The 15,823-nt window shown below is 39.8% G+C and overlaps 1 pseudogene; it reads left to right on the top strand.

The window, feature by feature from the left end:
- The first annotated feature begins 6,739 nt into the window (after window positions 1–6,739).
- On the top strand, window positions 6,740–7,300 carry LOC139030810 (glycine cleavage system H protein, mitochondrial pseudogene; annotated as a pseudogene).
- Window positions 7,301–15,823: the final 8,523 nt, after the last annotated feature.

Here is a 15,823-nt window from a genome sequence, read left to right as displayed (position 1 = left end):
TTTGAATGTTGAGTTTTAAGCCAGACTTCTCTTTTGTCTTCATCAAGAGGCTCTTTGTTCCTTCTTTGATTTCTGCCATTGGGGTGGTGTCATTTGCATATCTGAAGTTATTGATATTTCTCCCAGCAATCTTGATTCCAGCTTGTGCTTCATCCAGCCTGGCATTTCACATGATGTGCTCTGCATATAAGTTAAATAAGCAGGGTGACAATATACAGCCTTGACATACTCTCTTCTCAATTTCGAACCAGTTTGTTGTTCCATTTATAAAATTAGTAGGTAGGAAATTATGTTTGAATTAATACTTGATTTTAGTAAACATCAGATAAAACTGCTTATAATATTTTGGTCAATAGGAAAATGTTGGACAAAGGGGCAGATGTTTAAGAAATTCAAAATACTAAAGGAAGACAAACTGATTGGTAGGCAGGTCATGGTATTTTAAGGGTACTATGACAGCAAATAGATGACCATACAGACAAGCAATTAGCACAGAGTGATACCCAAATCTTGGCTCTCTGTTCACCAATGCCAAACAGAAATATGGACAGTTAAGGAGGAGGCGGAAAGAGTGGCTTTATTTCTTTGCCAGGCAAAGGGGGGACACAATAGGTTAGCACCTGAAGAACTGTGCCCCCCTCCTTGGTGTATAGGGCGAGTTTACATAGTCAGGCAGGGGTATGTGATAAGGATCAAGGCAGCAACAGTCTTGCACTCTTCTTTCTTCTGCAAAGTTTCAAAAGAGTGGGGTTGCTGACAAGATTGAGGTGCATGCAGGGTCTCGCGTGGTTGGGTCTCCTAATCTTGATCAGCTTCTCTGGTCCCTTTAATCTTGCCTCAGGTGGTTTCACGGCTGCTCCTCCCTTGATTAGCATTTGTTCAGATCTGCCTTTTAGAACTCAGGGAAGACCATGGAGCCTGGAGTTTTGCCCACAAGAAATGGGGGACCAAAGGGCCTCCAAGCCCGAAGCCTCACAGGGCCTTGCTTGGCATCAGGAGGAGGCTGACAAGTGTCTAGTACAAATGGTGGGACATCCTGAAAGATGGACAGTGTACGAGGAATAGGGTGAAAGTAGTCACTGGAAACCTAGGTAGGCTAGAGTTGACATCACAGAAAAATTGACAGATTGCAGGCTTCCAACTTTTGTTTTGGGCTTTAGGAGGAAAAAACAACTTATATGGGGACTTAGGGGACATGGATAAAAAGAACCCAAGTTTAACTATTTTTTAAAAATGGAAGTGCTCTAATCATAGAATAACAGGGGTTAAAAAGCAGCTCATCAAGACAGTGATTTAAGAATAGGCCACATGCAGAAGGCTAGCTGATACACCTTGGATAAGAGCAGATACAGTACTAGGAGGAAACATGACCCAACTCTGAGTTCTAGAGTTTAAGTCCGAAGACCTTCAAATTCGTAGGATTATTCCTAGATACATGGGAAGGCCAAGCTCATAAATGGAAATCGCTATAGCCTGGGCTATAGAGTAGATACACAGAGGGAGGGAATCAGGAAGGGCCTTACCCAGTGCTGATTAATTAATGGATCTGTATCAGGTTTGTGGAAAATCTCTTAATTATTTGTCTGAGACCTTTGTCCATGACACTGACCTTTTCAAATATTTTTATTATGAACTTGAATAAAAACAGAGAAGATGTGAAAATCAGATTTGTGGACAACACAAAGCTGGGAAAAAACTGCTAATATGTTGGAGTCAGTAATCAAAAAGTGGAGTCAGTAATCAAAAAGTTGAATGTAGTTGATGAGATCAGGCGCGTTCAGGGTGGTATGGCCGTAGACTGAATGTAGTTGAATTTGCATTTGGTTGGGAGCTATTATGTGGCTCTTACCAATTTTACAATAAAATTCTTACAATGATAGAAAAATTTTGAAAGCTCACAAAGCAACATGCTGGGACCATGTCCAAGGACTGGTTCATTGTGAGAAACTCAGAGGAATTTCCATGAATTAGAAGACAAAGAGAAAGTAATTGAAGGAGGGAAGTGGTAGGTCCCATGTACTCATGTGGGGAGTCATCCTGATGGAAAGGGTCTCTTATCTGCATTTGTCTCTGAATAAGAAGCCCAAGATCAATTCCATCCAGAAACACAGTCCATTGCAGGTCTTTTGCTGTGTGTGTGTGTGTGTGTGTGTGTGTGTGTGTGTGTTAGACTTATAACTTCTATCCTGTCATTGGTGAGTCATTTTTCTACATACTATTTATCAGAACAATTTATCTTTTCCCTACTAAGTTTTGGTGCCACCTCCTTCGTGGATCAAGATCTAGAGGTCTGTTTCTGGACTCTCTGTTCTGTTGTCTTATTTATTGTCTCTTCCTATACCACTAGTAGATTGTGTTTTTTAATTACCATGGTTTTGGAATGTGCCTTAATATATGGTGGGGAATTTGCTCCCACACATATTTTGCTCTTTTTTCTGGAGAAAAAAACTTTAATTTTTTTCATGCAAATTGAGCAAATACTGCAGCGCCCAAATTTTCTTGGGATTTTGGTGGGAATTACATTAAAATCAAAGGTCAGTTTGGAGAAAATTAGAATTTTATCATGGTTAGGTTTCTCCAATTAAGCATGTCTGTATTTCCATTTATTCTCTAAGTACTTCCATACTGTGATATTCAAAGTGTGGTCCATGGACTAGCCGCATGAACCTCAGCTGAAAGATTTGGAAAGCTCACTCTGAGGCTCTACCCAGTAACTATGAAATAAAAGTCTGCCTTTTAAACAAGATCCCCCAGTGTTTTGTATGTAATTAAAGTTAAAAAAATACTATTTTAGTAGAATTTTATAGATCTCTCCAAGAGATTTTGTGCATATTTGTTAGGGTGATTCCTAGGTTGATACCAATAGTTCTAAACAGTTTTTCTGTTGAATCTCTTTTGAGTTTTCTGTGAATATTTGTATCACCTGAAATAATGACAGGTGAGCCTTTTGACTCTTTTTTCCTTCCCATATTTATGCTTCTTTCTTTCTCTTGATTTATTTTAGTGGCCAAATCTTCCAATATCCTGTGGACAATAAGGGTGAGAAAAGGCACCCTAGTTTTATTCTCAACCTTAAAGGAAATGTTTCTAATATTTCTTGAATAAATATTAAATTTGCTGTTAAGTTTTGGTATATAGCCTTATCAGCTTATCTCTATTCCTTGTTTTCTAAACAGCTTTTTCAAAAGTTCAAAATTGACTTAAACTTTATTTTCTGCATATATAAGAGAAAATCTTGTGATTTTTTTTCCTTTGGTCCATTAATATAAATTACACTGCTGTAATTTCTGCCTTTGAACTATCCTTACATTCCTGTAATAAATCATATGCTGTTATAATTCACCCTTACTCTCTTTTATTAGATAATGTAGAATAAAGCATGCTGTTCTTCATATTAATTAAATTATAGGAGTTAAAATGCAACTGAAATTAATTTTGCTGACTGAAAAAAATAATTTGTTCTTATTCTCTGTCTCTTTAGTCAAAAGAACATAGGCCAATACAGACACATAAAACTTCTCAGGGAAGTAAATTACTCATTTGTGACTCGATAAATATTAGGAACAAAGGAATGCATATAATTGCTATCTTTTCCCCATGGTTTTTTGGTTCAATAATCTAGATAAACGTGGAGATTGATTCACAGAGATGAACGTTCTCATGTCCTGCTCTTTCCAAGGTATGACAAGGCACTTAACCTTGTGCTCAAGCTCCTCCTTTGCTCTTTGTATCAAAAGATGATGCTGTTAACTTCAATTACCATCTCTGTATAGGTGCAGCATGGAAGACCCAAAACACAACCCCTTGATACACTGTTCCAACAAGATCTTTTTTCTGTGGTTGAAACTGATTAATAAAGTCCAGTGTGCTTACAGTTAAGCCTAAAGTGGACTGAGGCCGCCCCATTGCTGCTGTGTAACATGCCGGGCCAGGGCTGTCTGTTCTTTTGATGCAAGAGAGCTGAACAAGATCCTTGGCAGTCAGGCATCGGTGGATTCTTATCTGTTGACTGACTGTAACAGCTGCTCCTCCCCTCCCAGGCGCTGAGTGTCTGCTTGGAGCAGCGGATCTTAATTTTTCAAGAATCCACTGGAAGCTCTTCCAGAAAAATGAAAAAGAAAAAAAAGAAAAGCACATTATTTCTGGAAGTTCACAATCATTATTTCAGTCATGATCTGAGTAGGAGTCTGTGGGGTATAATTTAAACCCCTGAGATAGAGCCAGATTAGTAAAATAGCTGGGAGCAGTGGGGTCAACTTTTAGTTTCAGAGGAACCACTCAAAGAATGTGCTTATTTTCTTGACAGTTCCGATATTTTAGGTGAGTAGTTGAGCTAAGCCGAACAGCAGCTTGCCTTGGAGTTGGCATTTGGGCTGTGGTTCGATGCTGGGAAAGATTGAAGGTAGGAGGAGAAGGGGACGACAGAGGATGAGATGGCTGGATGGCATCACCGACTCGATGGACATGAGTTTGGGTAAACTCTGGGAGTTGGTGATGGACAGGGAGGCCTGGCGTGCTGCAGTCCATGGGGTCGCGAAGAGTAGGACACGACCGAACAAGTGAACTGATTGAGGATGTAAGAAGGTCTTCCCTGGTGGCTCAGATGGAAAAGAACCTGCTTACAATGCAGGAGACCTGGCTCAGATCCCTGGGTCACGAAGATCCCCTGGTGAAGGGAATGGCAACCTACTCCAGTATTCTTGCCTGGAGAATCCCATGGACAGAGGAGCCTGGCAGGATTTTGCCCATGGGGTCACAAAGAATCGGACACAACTGAGTGACTAAATACCCAGGGTGTAAGGAGTGCAGAGTTGCACAAAATCTTATCAGGTCTTCAGACACTTTGAGGAATAGTGCTAAGAGCCAAAAACATCCATAACTTTTTGCAGATTTACTTTTGTACAAGCTCTCACACAATAGTCATCATGGATTACTCCTGGAAGACCGGACAAAAGCTGTGGATGACATTCAGCCTTCCCAGAACTGGGCATTGATTCTAATACCAGTTTTCCAGTCATTTGTCATATCCTGGGTTATGGCCATCTTCATTCATATGCTGAGTCATATCGTCATTCATTTATCAAATGTTCAGTATCACCATAAATCCAACTAAGCCTATTAATGGTGAATTTTCATCTTCTTCTTTGCCAGGAAGTATACAATGGAAAAAAAAAAAAAAACACCCTTTGGGGTGAAAATAGGCTAAAGAGAAAGAAATATTATTTCCATTTAACTGCCACAGCCAGAGTCTTTAGAGAAGCAGACAAGTACTGCAGCAGAACAGGGTGTGGAAGAAAAGTAGGATGAAAGGTCTGTAATTCATTTTTTATGCCTGACATGTTGTGGTGGGAAGAACAAAGTAACAGTGATAAAGTGATTTTACACTTAATCTTAGTCTTAGATTTTAGATATTGAACACTTGCGTAAATTTTAAACAAAGTAAAAAAATATACCAAGGGAGAAATGCAATCTTTAAAATTTTGGGAGAAATAATAGAAGGGCCAAAGCATATGCCCTCAATTAGATTTTAATAAATCAAATTACATTTTAAATAAATTCATTTCTTGTTTCAAAGATCTGAAATAATTAAAACCATTGAATAAGATACCCTACTATTTGTAACCTAATGATTTATACTTTTAATTAACTTCAGAGCATGTAGTTATTTTATTTGGGCTCTGAAGAGTTTTCCTACCCAGGAACAAGAATAAAACCAGTGCTAGAAACCACCACTGATTACATACTAGAAAATCCCATGAGGTTCAAATCTGATTCTTGCTTTGATTTAGTTTTGTGATTTAATTTATATGTGATTTATTAAAATCACATTTAACTTTTGAATTGAGAGTAGCTTTTTTTCCCCCATTTTGGAAAGCTAAGCTTTTTCAGAACTAAAGTTTGGAGGAATTTTAGAAAGGACTGATCTGTTTTTTCTTGCTCTAGAACCTTCAAGAATATAAAACTGAGATATTATACCCTCAGTTAAGCTATTAATTCTACCAGTTGCTAAAATGTAATACTGTTTTTGAACCAGTTTGTTGTTCTATGCCTGGTTCTAACTGTTGCTTCTTGACCTGCATACAGGTTTCTCAGGAGGCAGGTAAGGTGGTCTGATATTCCCATCTCTTTAAAAATTTTCCACAAAAATAAAAAAATAAAAATTTTCCACAGTTTGTAGTGATCCACACAGTTAAAGGCTTTAGCATAGTCAGTGAAGCAGAAGTAGATGTTTTTCTGGGATTCTCTTGCTTTTTCTATGATCCAGCAGATGTTGGCAATTTGATCTCTGGTTCCTTTGCCTTTTCTAAATTCAGTTTGTACATCTGGAAGTCCTCAGTTCTTGTACTGTTGCCTAGCTTGAAGGATTTTGAGCATTACTTGGCAAGCATGCGAAAAGAGTGCAATTGTGTGGTAGTTTGAACATTCTTTGGCATTGCCCTTCTTTGGGATTGGAATGAAAACTGACTTTTTCAGTCCTGTAGCCACTGCTGAGTTTTCCAAATTTGCTGTCATATTTAACAGTATCATACTCTTTTTATTGAATTTCTTCAATCATGAAAAGCACTGACAAAAAAAATTTTTATATAAGAAAAAAAGAGATTAGAATCGATGTGTACATTAAAGAATTGATATATGTATACGCATGACCGACTCACTTTGCTGTATAGTAAGAAACTAATAGAACATTGTAAAGCAACTGTACCCCAATAAAAATTAATTTAAAATTTTCGGTGCGAACATGGCGCTGCAAGCGGTGCGGAGCGTGCGGGCCGCGGTCGGCAGCCTGCGCGCCATCTCCGCACCCCGCGCGCCCTGCTCGCCGCGGCCCTGGGGACTGCGGGCGGGTGCCCTCCCGGCGCTGCGCATCGGCCCTACTCTGCTGGCGGTGCGGAAATTCACAGAAAAACACGAATGGGTAACACAGAAGACGGTGTTGGAACTGTGGGAATCAGCAATTTTGCACAGGAAGCTTTGGGAGACGTTGTTTACTGTAGTCTGCCTGAGTTGGGACAAAGTTGAATAAACAAGAGGAGTTTGGTGCTTTGGAAAGTGTGAAAGCTGCTAGTGAACTCTATACCCCTCTATCAGGAGAAGTAACGGAAATTAATAAGGCTCTAGCAGAAAATCCAGGACTTCTCAACAAGTCTTGTTATGAAGATGGTTGGCTGATCAAGATGACATTCAGTAACCCTTCAGAACTAGATGAACTAATGAGTGAAGAAGCATATGAGAAATACATAAAATCTATTGAGGAATGAAAATGGAACCCCTAAATAAACTACTTTGAAACAAAAAAAAATTTTTTTTCACTAAAAAAAAAGAAATGATGTATACATTAGAACAATACTACCTATCATTCTCTTAGACCTGCCCTGTCTAATACTGTAGCCTCTAGCCATATGTGGTTATTGAGCACTTGAAATATAGTATGAGGAAGGAAAAATTACCTCTATCCTTTTAGGTTCAGTCACTGGGGACCTGCAAAATAATAGAAGACAGATTGATAAGAAAAAAGGTACATAATTTTACTACTATTGATGTGTACAGAAGTTCACAGAAAGGAAGTGAGATTCAAAGAAATGGTTAGATTTGGGGGCTTATATACCATTTAAACAAAGGAAAGGGCGTTTGGTTTTCAATCGAAAATAAATCATGGGGCAATGACTAGGAAATATTTGGGGGAACTAATGGAAGATAAGGGTATCTAGTAAGGCCTCTTGGTACAAATTCTTCTCCAAGTGCCCAGTGATAAGAGTTGCCTTCTCTTCCTGGTGCAGGCAGGAGAGCACCTTCATAAAAGATAGTGTGCCCTGCTTTTAGGCAGATTATGGGAGGGCAGAGAATTCACCCTGCATCTGTTGATTCTCAGGTAGCTGCCTTCAGTTCAAAGTCATTTTTGTGCCGAAGTGGCATATTTTGGAATGAGTTGAATTGTTCAGTCGCTAAGTTATGTCCCCCTCTTTTGGGAGCCCATGGACTGTAGCCTGCCAGGCTTTTCTGTCCATGGGTTTCCCAGGCAAGAATACTGGAGTGGGTTTGCCATTTCCTTCTCCAGGGGATCTTCCCAACCCACGTCTCCTGCATTGCAGGTGAATCCTTTACCAGTGAGTCACCAGGGAAGCCCATATTTTGGAATGGTATATCTCAACCCTCTTCAGCAGAAAGTCTGAGCTGAGACGTAGCTTAAGTACAAAATACACACCAGATTTTGAATACTTAGTATGAAGAAAATAAGAATGTAAAATATCTCACTGATAATTTTTTACATTGATTACAAGCTGAAATGACAGTATTTTTGATATATTGGGCTAAATGAAATGTATTATTAAATTAATTTCATCTGTTTCTGTCTCTTTTAAAAATATGTCGACTACAACCTCTACAGTGGCATGCGGCTTGCGTTACTGTGAGACAGTGTTGTTCTGGACCTTAAATAAATGACTCAAATTGAGGGTATATTTGGTTTTCAAAAGAGTGGCCTTCATTGCCAGATGCACAGCAGATGTTAGCTAATTTACTAGAATGACAACAGTTTAAACTCAAAAATGATTTAAACAATGGGAAAACCTCCTGGGATGCTCAAAACACTGGAAAGCATTTGTGTTACTGTGTTTGTTGGTTTGAACTTTCAGTGGTATATGGGGAGTCTATTTGGGGTGACACTTTTCATGTCCACTTCAAAGTTAGCCCTCAGTTCCTTAGACTGTATGACAAGGGCAATAAATCCTGAGTTAAACGGTAGGGGTGAGATCATGTTAAACAGGAGAAGGATCTGATGAAATGTTAACTGAAGGGCATTCCTTGGTGGCCTGCATCCCTATAGAGAATGTGCCAAAGTACAGCAGTGATAAGGAACTCGCCTGCCAATGCAGGAGATGCAACAGACCTGGGTTCAACCCCTGGATTGGGGGATCCCCTGGAGAAGGAAATGGCAACCTGCTCCAGTATTCTTGCCTGGAAGAATCCCATGGACAGAGGACTACAGCAGGTTACAGTCTGTAGGGCTGAAAAGAGTCAGACACACTGAGCTCTCTGAGATCCTAAGAATGTAGGTACTATGATTTTTGGGCTTCCTAAGTGGCTCCGTGGGTAAAGAATCTGCCTGCAATGCAAGAGATGCAGGAGTCGTGGGTTCAATCCCTGGATCAGGGAGATCCCTTGGAGGAGGTCATGGCAACCCACTCCAGGATTTTTGCTTGGAGAATCCCATGGACAGAGGAGTCTGGCAGCTACAGACCATGGGTAACAAAGAGTTGGACACGGCTGAAGGGACTGAGCATGCATGCACTGTGATTTTAAAAAAAGATTTTGCTGTGTTTGCATATATCAAAAGGACTTCAAAGATGTAGGCCATCAGCAGAGTGTTAGTATCTTAAGAACAGTGCAGTCAGGAAGCCCTGGGCTCCAGGAAACATATGCCTGTCTGAGTGTCACCTGCCAGTTGTGCCCCAGGGTGGGGTCACCGTCCTGAGCCTCATATTCCCCCCACTATCGGGATTGCTCAGTGGCAGGACCTGAGCCGGGTTCAACCCCAGATTTCCATCATGTGGTTCACACCATATTGAAAACATTTAATTATTTAGCATAACTTTTAAAAAGCAGGAGATTTCATATACATCTACTGACTTTTCTTGAAAAATGGGACTCAGAAACATTGTTTTGCACCTCCCTGAAGAGAGCAAGCCCTCATAACTGGCCTGCTTTGCTCGTTGACATGACTTTCTGGCCTGTGGCCTTACATTGTTAACCCCGACCATGACATGGAGCAAATGCTGTTTTCATCATTTGACTGTTTTGATGTCAAAATGAAGTGCAAAGTGCTGTGCTCCCCATCCCCTGCCCCATAAGACCTCAATAATTGCTACTTCTGCATCCTTACCTGTTGGTGTTTAGGCTTGTGGGCCTACACTGGCTCTCAAGTATTTAAATAGATTTTCTACTTTGAGAACATGGCTAATAGTTAAAAATAACTACGAAAGAGAAGTTAGAAGTGAGTTTGAGATGAAGCAAATTTTTAGGGAAAAAGCAGCAGACTTCAAAATCTTGAAAATTTTGGAAGAAGAACATTCTTTTTTAAGATTAAAATCTTAGACTGTAGCCATGTCTTCCAAATGAAACATTTAATCAATGAAATAGTTCATTGGGAAAATAGATATTTTCCCTACACTGTGCCCAAAAAACGGATTTAATTGATTTCACAGATAAATTGAAGGAGGTGGCTGATTGTTTTTACAAACTCATTCCTTGTCCTTTATTGATTTGATTTAAAATTTAACTGTTGAACATTATAGTAAAGTAATTAATCTACCTTGAGCTGACAAGGACAGTATTAATAAGCTTTGTCACAGCTCTTATAGATTTTTAAGTCCAGATTTCCTTGAAAATTTGTATGTGATCACTGAAAGCTACAGTACTAGGATTATGAATCTCTGCCTTGAGGTTCTGGACTATCAGAGCTGCCTCAAGTGTTTGTTCACTCTAGAGGGTTCTAAAGTTTTCACTGAGAACTAACTGGCTGGTTTCGTTTCCTCTCCTGAACACTTTTTAGCAGATCCAAACCTTGAAGAGGCTTCTCCTTCTTACCAGGCTTCCCTGCTGTTGTTCCCACAAAGCCTACAGTGATCAAGTACATATTTCAAAACTCTCAAGTAATTCTTCCTCCCCACAGGCTGAATCTTAAACCTAGGGTCAGTTTCACGATTGATGTGCTCAGTTAAGCAGCTGATGGAAGACTACTCCTATCTTGAGAGTCTAAAGGCATCTCACACCAGGCCTTTAAAGTCCTCATTTCTCAGCATGAAGGGTGGGGTGGAATTTAGCAGAGGCCTGCCAACCTCTCCTCCAAGACTGCAACTTCTCCCAGCCTTAATATTCTCTTTCACAATATACACAATATTCTTTACTTCTGGATACTTCTCTTAGCCTGGCTTCTCTTCTTTGCATTTGAAAAATAATGTCACTTCTTTTCTCCAGGGGAGGTCTTTGACTACTTCTGGCATTTTCACAGATTGTTTTTTTCTTTTTTAAATTTAAACTTTGGTTATGAAGCCAAATGTGGCAAATTTAAGCATTTTATTAGCTGTTACTAAGCTGCTTCCATGCTGCTTTGTAAACTCTTTCCAGTACCCAACAAAAGTTTCAGTTCAGTCGCTCAGTTGTGTCTGACTCTTTGCGACCCCATGGACTGCAGCACACCAGGCTTCCCTGTCCATCACCAACTCCTGGAGCTTACTCAAACTCATGTCCATCGAGTCGATGATGCCATCCAACAAAGAAAGTTTAATCACTTATATTAGTTTTCTGAAGTGAACTAGCACCCTCTGTAGGTCAATCATTTTATAAGTATGAGAAACCGTATCTCACATAATGTTGTTTCTAATGTCAGTGCCTAAGGCGAAGAACACACAACTGTCAAAATTATCCATGAAAATCCCTGAAATTATCAGGCAGCATAAAAGCCACCAGTTAGCTTCTTTTGTTTATTTTTTAATGTCCTGGCTGCCTCCCTTTTTCTGGAGCAGTGGAAGAGGCAGAAAGATTAGATGAATAAAGAGATGGTCTCTTTCTCAACTCCTCTTTTTAAATCTCTCCTCCCTGCCACTTACTTTGAGAAGTTCAGACAGCATATTTATTCAGCAACATTTATTGACTATCTCCTGGGTGTCAACCACCATTACAGGTTCCAACACCTAGAGACCCCTGCTCTCATGGAACTTGTATTCTAAAGAAGAGATTTAAAAAAAAAAAAATTAAAGTCTAGATTTTGAGAAGACATACTTTTTTTTCTGATAGTAAGAAGTACTCTGAGGATAATAAAACAGGAGCATGACTTAGAGAGTCATGAAGGCAGCGGGTTTTAAATAATTACCCCAAGCTTCTAGAAGGAGGTGACTTTAAGCAGAGATTAGGATGAAGAAGCAGGTCTATAAACTTTGTGACTGTTGCAAATTATGGAGAGAGGTGTTGAAACTATCCCTCGGGCACTTTTAGCTGCCTTGTCTCTGAACTTAGTGGTTTGAGTTTGTTTGTTTACTGAGTATCTTCTTCAAGTTTGTTGTACAGCTTTTCATTTAGCTAACACATTGTTGGTAACAATAAACAGATTGTTCATATTTATTTTAAATTATAGGATGCGGCTAATGATTCTGAGCTGTTCTTATCTGCAGGAAGTGAGGCATGGGAGTTAAGAGACAGGATGAGCAAGTCATCTCAGGATACACATGGTATTTCACCCTTCGGGGTGAAACAGCAAGTATTCCTTCATCACTTGTCCTCCATCCCGGGAGCACGACTCCAGGGTAATGTCCTGCCTTTGCCATTCTTGTCTGAGGAGGCTCTTCGAGGACAAAGTAACAACACTGTTGTGATCTTGTAGAACCTAGGGAACAGGAAAAGTAGCAACCTATTGATGGTGGCTATTTGCAGATCTGTTCCAAATTGTGTCTCTCCAACAGGGAAGAATAGAACCCCCCAGCAGAGTGAGAATGAAACTCCAGTCCCAAGGAGAGAAGTGGCAAAAGAAGAGAAAGTGCTCAAGAGGGGAGGTAGAAATAAAACCATCAGAATTCGAATCAAGCCTCAAAGGAAGTAGATGCTATTTCATTCATTCATTTATCAAATGTCTACTGAACACTTGCCAAGCACTGTGATATTACCGGGGATATATTACAGTGAACGAGACTTAGTACTGAATTAAAGATTCAGAAACAGTGTATGCAAAACACTGTCAAGACCATCAAGAGGTCTTCTGTGACAGTACAATCCTGAAGCTCATGTTCCTCGCCCCTAAGGCTGCTGCTAGACTACCCGGGGCTCTTCTAGCTTAAAGTACCTTGCCTTAGACACCTCTTCCTCATCTACCTTCTTCTTCCACCAAACGCTGGCAGAGAGCAGAGTGATGACTGAAAGCAGGGGCGTTGGAATCCAAGGGTCCTGGGTTCAGTTTCTGACTTTGCCACTTACTGGACACCTCACACGACTTTCCACACCTTAGTGCTCTCATCTCAGCACTGAGGATTAATAACAGTTTCTTCATAGAGTTTTCATGTAGACTAAATGAGCTAATTATATACAAGGCTGAACCAATTATTTGGCCCAGAGTGAGTCAGGTAGCCTTAATAATGACCCCCAAAGATATCCAGGTCTTAATTCCTGAACCTATGAATGTTACCTTGTATGGCAAAAGCATTCTGCAGATGTGATTGTGTCCTCTTGAGATGGGGAGATTATCTTTGATTTTCTAGTGGTATCCTAAATGTAACTATAACTATTCCTATATGAGGGAAACAGAGGGAGATTTGACTACAAAATTGTCAGATAGAAGGCAATCAATGATAGAGGCACCAAGAGATTTGCAAATAATATACTACTAATTTTGAAGACAGAGGAAGGGGTTGTAAGCCAGTGAGTGCATAGAATACAACTATCAGTTCAGTCGCTCAGTTGTATCCAACTCTGCAACCCCATGGACAGCAGCACACCAGGCTTTCCTGTCCATTGCCAACTCCTGGAGCATGCTCAAGCTCGTGTCCATCGAGTCAGTGATGCCATCCAACCATTTCAGCCTCTGTCGTCCCCTTCTCCTCCCACCTACAATCTTTTACAGCATCAGGTCTTTTCTAATGAGTCAGTTCTACACATCAGGTGGCCAAATTATTGGAGTTTCAGCTTCAGCATCAGTCCTTCCAATGAACACCCAGGACTGATCTCCTTTAGGATGGACTAGTTGGATCTCCTTGCAGTCCAAGGGACTCTCAAGAGTCTTCTCCAACACCACAGTTCAAAAGCATCAGTTCTTCAGAATATAGCTATAGAAGCTAGAAAAGGCAAGGAAATAGACATTCCCCTAGGGTTTGCAGAGGGAACCAGCTCTGCCTGCATCGTGACTTTAGCCTAATGTAACTAATTTCAGATTTCTGGACTCCAGAAATGAAACAAATTAAGTTTTGTTCATTTAAGCCACCAAATTTGTGATAATTTGTTATAGGAGTAATAAGAAATAAGCCCAGTAAATATTTGATAAATTGTAGGTATTCAATAACAGAGGATGAGATGGCTGGATGGCATCACAGACTCAATGGACATGAGTTTGAGCAAACTCCTAAAGATAGTGAAGGACGGGGAAGCCTGGAGTGCTGCAGTTCATGGGACTGCAAATAGTTGGACACAACTTACTGACTGAACAACAACAAGGGTATTCAATAAATGCCTATAAAAGGCAAACATGTCCCAGCAAAATATTAATAATTATGATTTTCTGAGAACATAGTATGGTCTACATACTAAGTACTTTAGTCTAAGTACTCCACATAAATTAAGCCATTCAATCCTTACAAACTTGAGTTAAATATTATTATTTTCTTTTTAACATATGAAGAAATCTGGAGCACGGAGAGGTTAAGTAATTTGCCCAAGATTACATAGCTACAACCTTTACTGAGCTGGGATATGACCACAAGCAGTCTAACCCCTAAATTTCAACTCCTAGTCTCTACGCCTACTGCCTCTTCCATGTTATATGTTTAGTTATGCCACATGAATCCCATAAAAGAAGATATCATGGAGGACAAAAGGGTAGGGTGGGAGGAATGAGAACTAAAATATTTGGTAGATCAAATTTGTCTCTTCAAGGGCTGTTTCCAGGTTCAGAGTTGCTCACTGTAGTCATAAGGCAAAATGATTGACTGATGCCCGAAAGAGAAATGGCTTCTGGAAAGACACGATGGTAGATATCATGTGATAAGTGATCAATAAATGGTTAATGAAGAAATACGGAAAGCATTTGGGGTTAGAAAGAGTATCTGAATTATGCCATGTCATAGGTCCCACTTTCTTAAGTGTCCTTCGAAATTGCTTTTTGAATGATCAATGTTTTTACAGATTAAGTGAGAGGTTTGCAGTGAGTTGAAATTGTATGTGACTAGAGCAAAAAGTTGCCTGTGAGATTTTTCAAGGCCTTAATTATGTCTATAAGGTGGGGGTTCTTTTGCTGTTATTTTTCCCCCTCATTCTTGAATACACATAGTATGTGTGAATTATCATTCTGTTTTGAGCTCCTGTCTTTCTTGGTGATAACTATATTCCAAATTACCTAGTTTGGGTCAATTTGGTAATTGATTATTTTAATAAATAATAAATTTCAAGTTATGGAATAGGCTGTTGCTTGCCACTTAATTACCTAAATCCATCCATCTATACCTATATCTATCTATAACTCATCAATTCTGCTGAAAGACTTGTGTTCCTAATCTGGATGTTCCGGTTTTCTGGAGGACATCCATGAGTGTATTTGTTCAATATTGGTAGTATTTCAGGAGCAGAGCTGAACCTGTAAGTCTGTTTTTACAGATTAAGAGCCTTGATTATTTATAAGTAGGTTATCTTAAATATAATTTATGAATGTATGACAAATATGAATGATGACAGGCTTCCCAGCTAAAGTTAACACTTCTTACTCTCTTGCAGATGGCTATGGCTATGTGGCTAGTTTCTTGCTAATGGGATGTGAACAGGTGTTGTATGTCATTTCCAGATCACCCTTTAAAGGGCATCCCCTTGTGACCAGATTTAGCTTACACAATTGGGAGGTTGCTTCAATCTCCCAGGTTCTGTGGCCTCCATAGCTTTAGGAGCATCCTTAGCACCCAGATCCAAAAAGGCTTAGGTGTCTTTAGTGGTTGCCTGAGGAGGCAGTATTCAACCCTCCTCAGAAATCCAGAGGAGGGTTAATATTCCACGAGATGAACTTGAGCAGTGAGAGACAAAAAAATCAGAAAGTGTTGCCAGGTAAATTGCTCGCCTCTCCTACCCCGACAGACTGTTC

This window comes from Odocoileus virginianus, chromosome 24 (genome assembly GCF_023699985.2).
Source record: "Odocoileus virginianus isolate 20LAN1187 ecotype Illinois chromosome 24, Ovbor_1.2, whole genome shotgun sequence".
Classification (NCBI taxonomy): Eukaryota; Metazoa; Chordata; class Mammalia; order Artiodactyla; family Cervidae; genus Odocoileus; species Odocoileus virginianus.
This window is presented reverse-complemented; position numbering and strand designations above follow the sequence as displayed.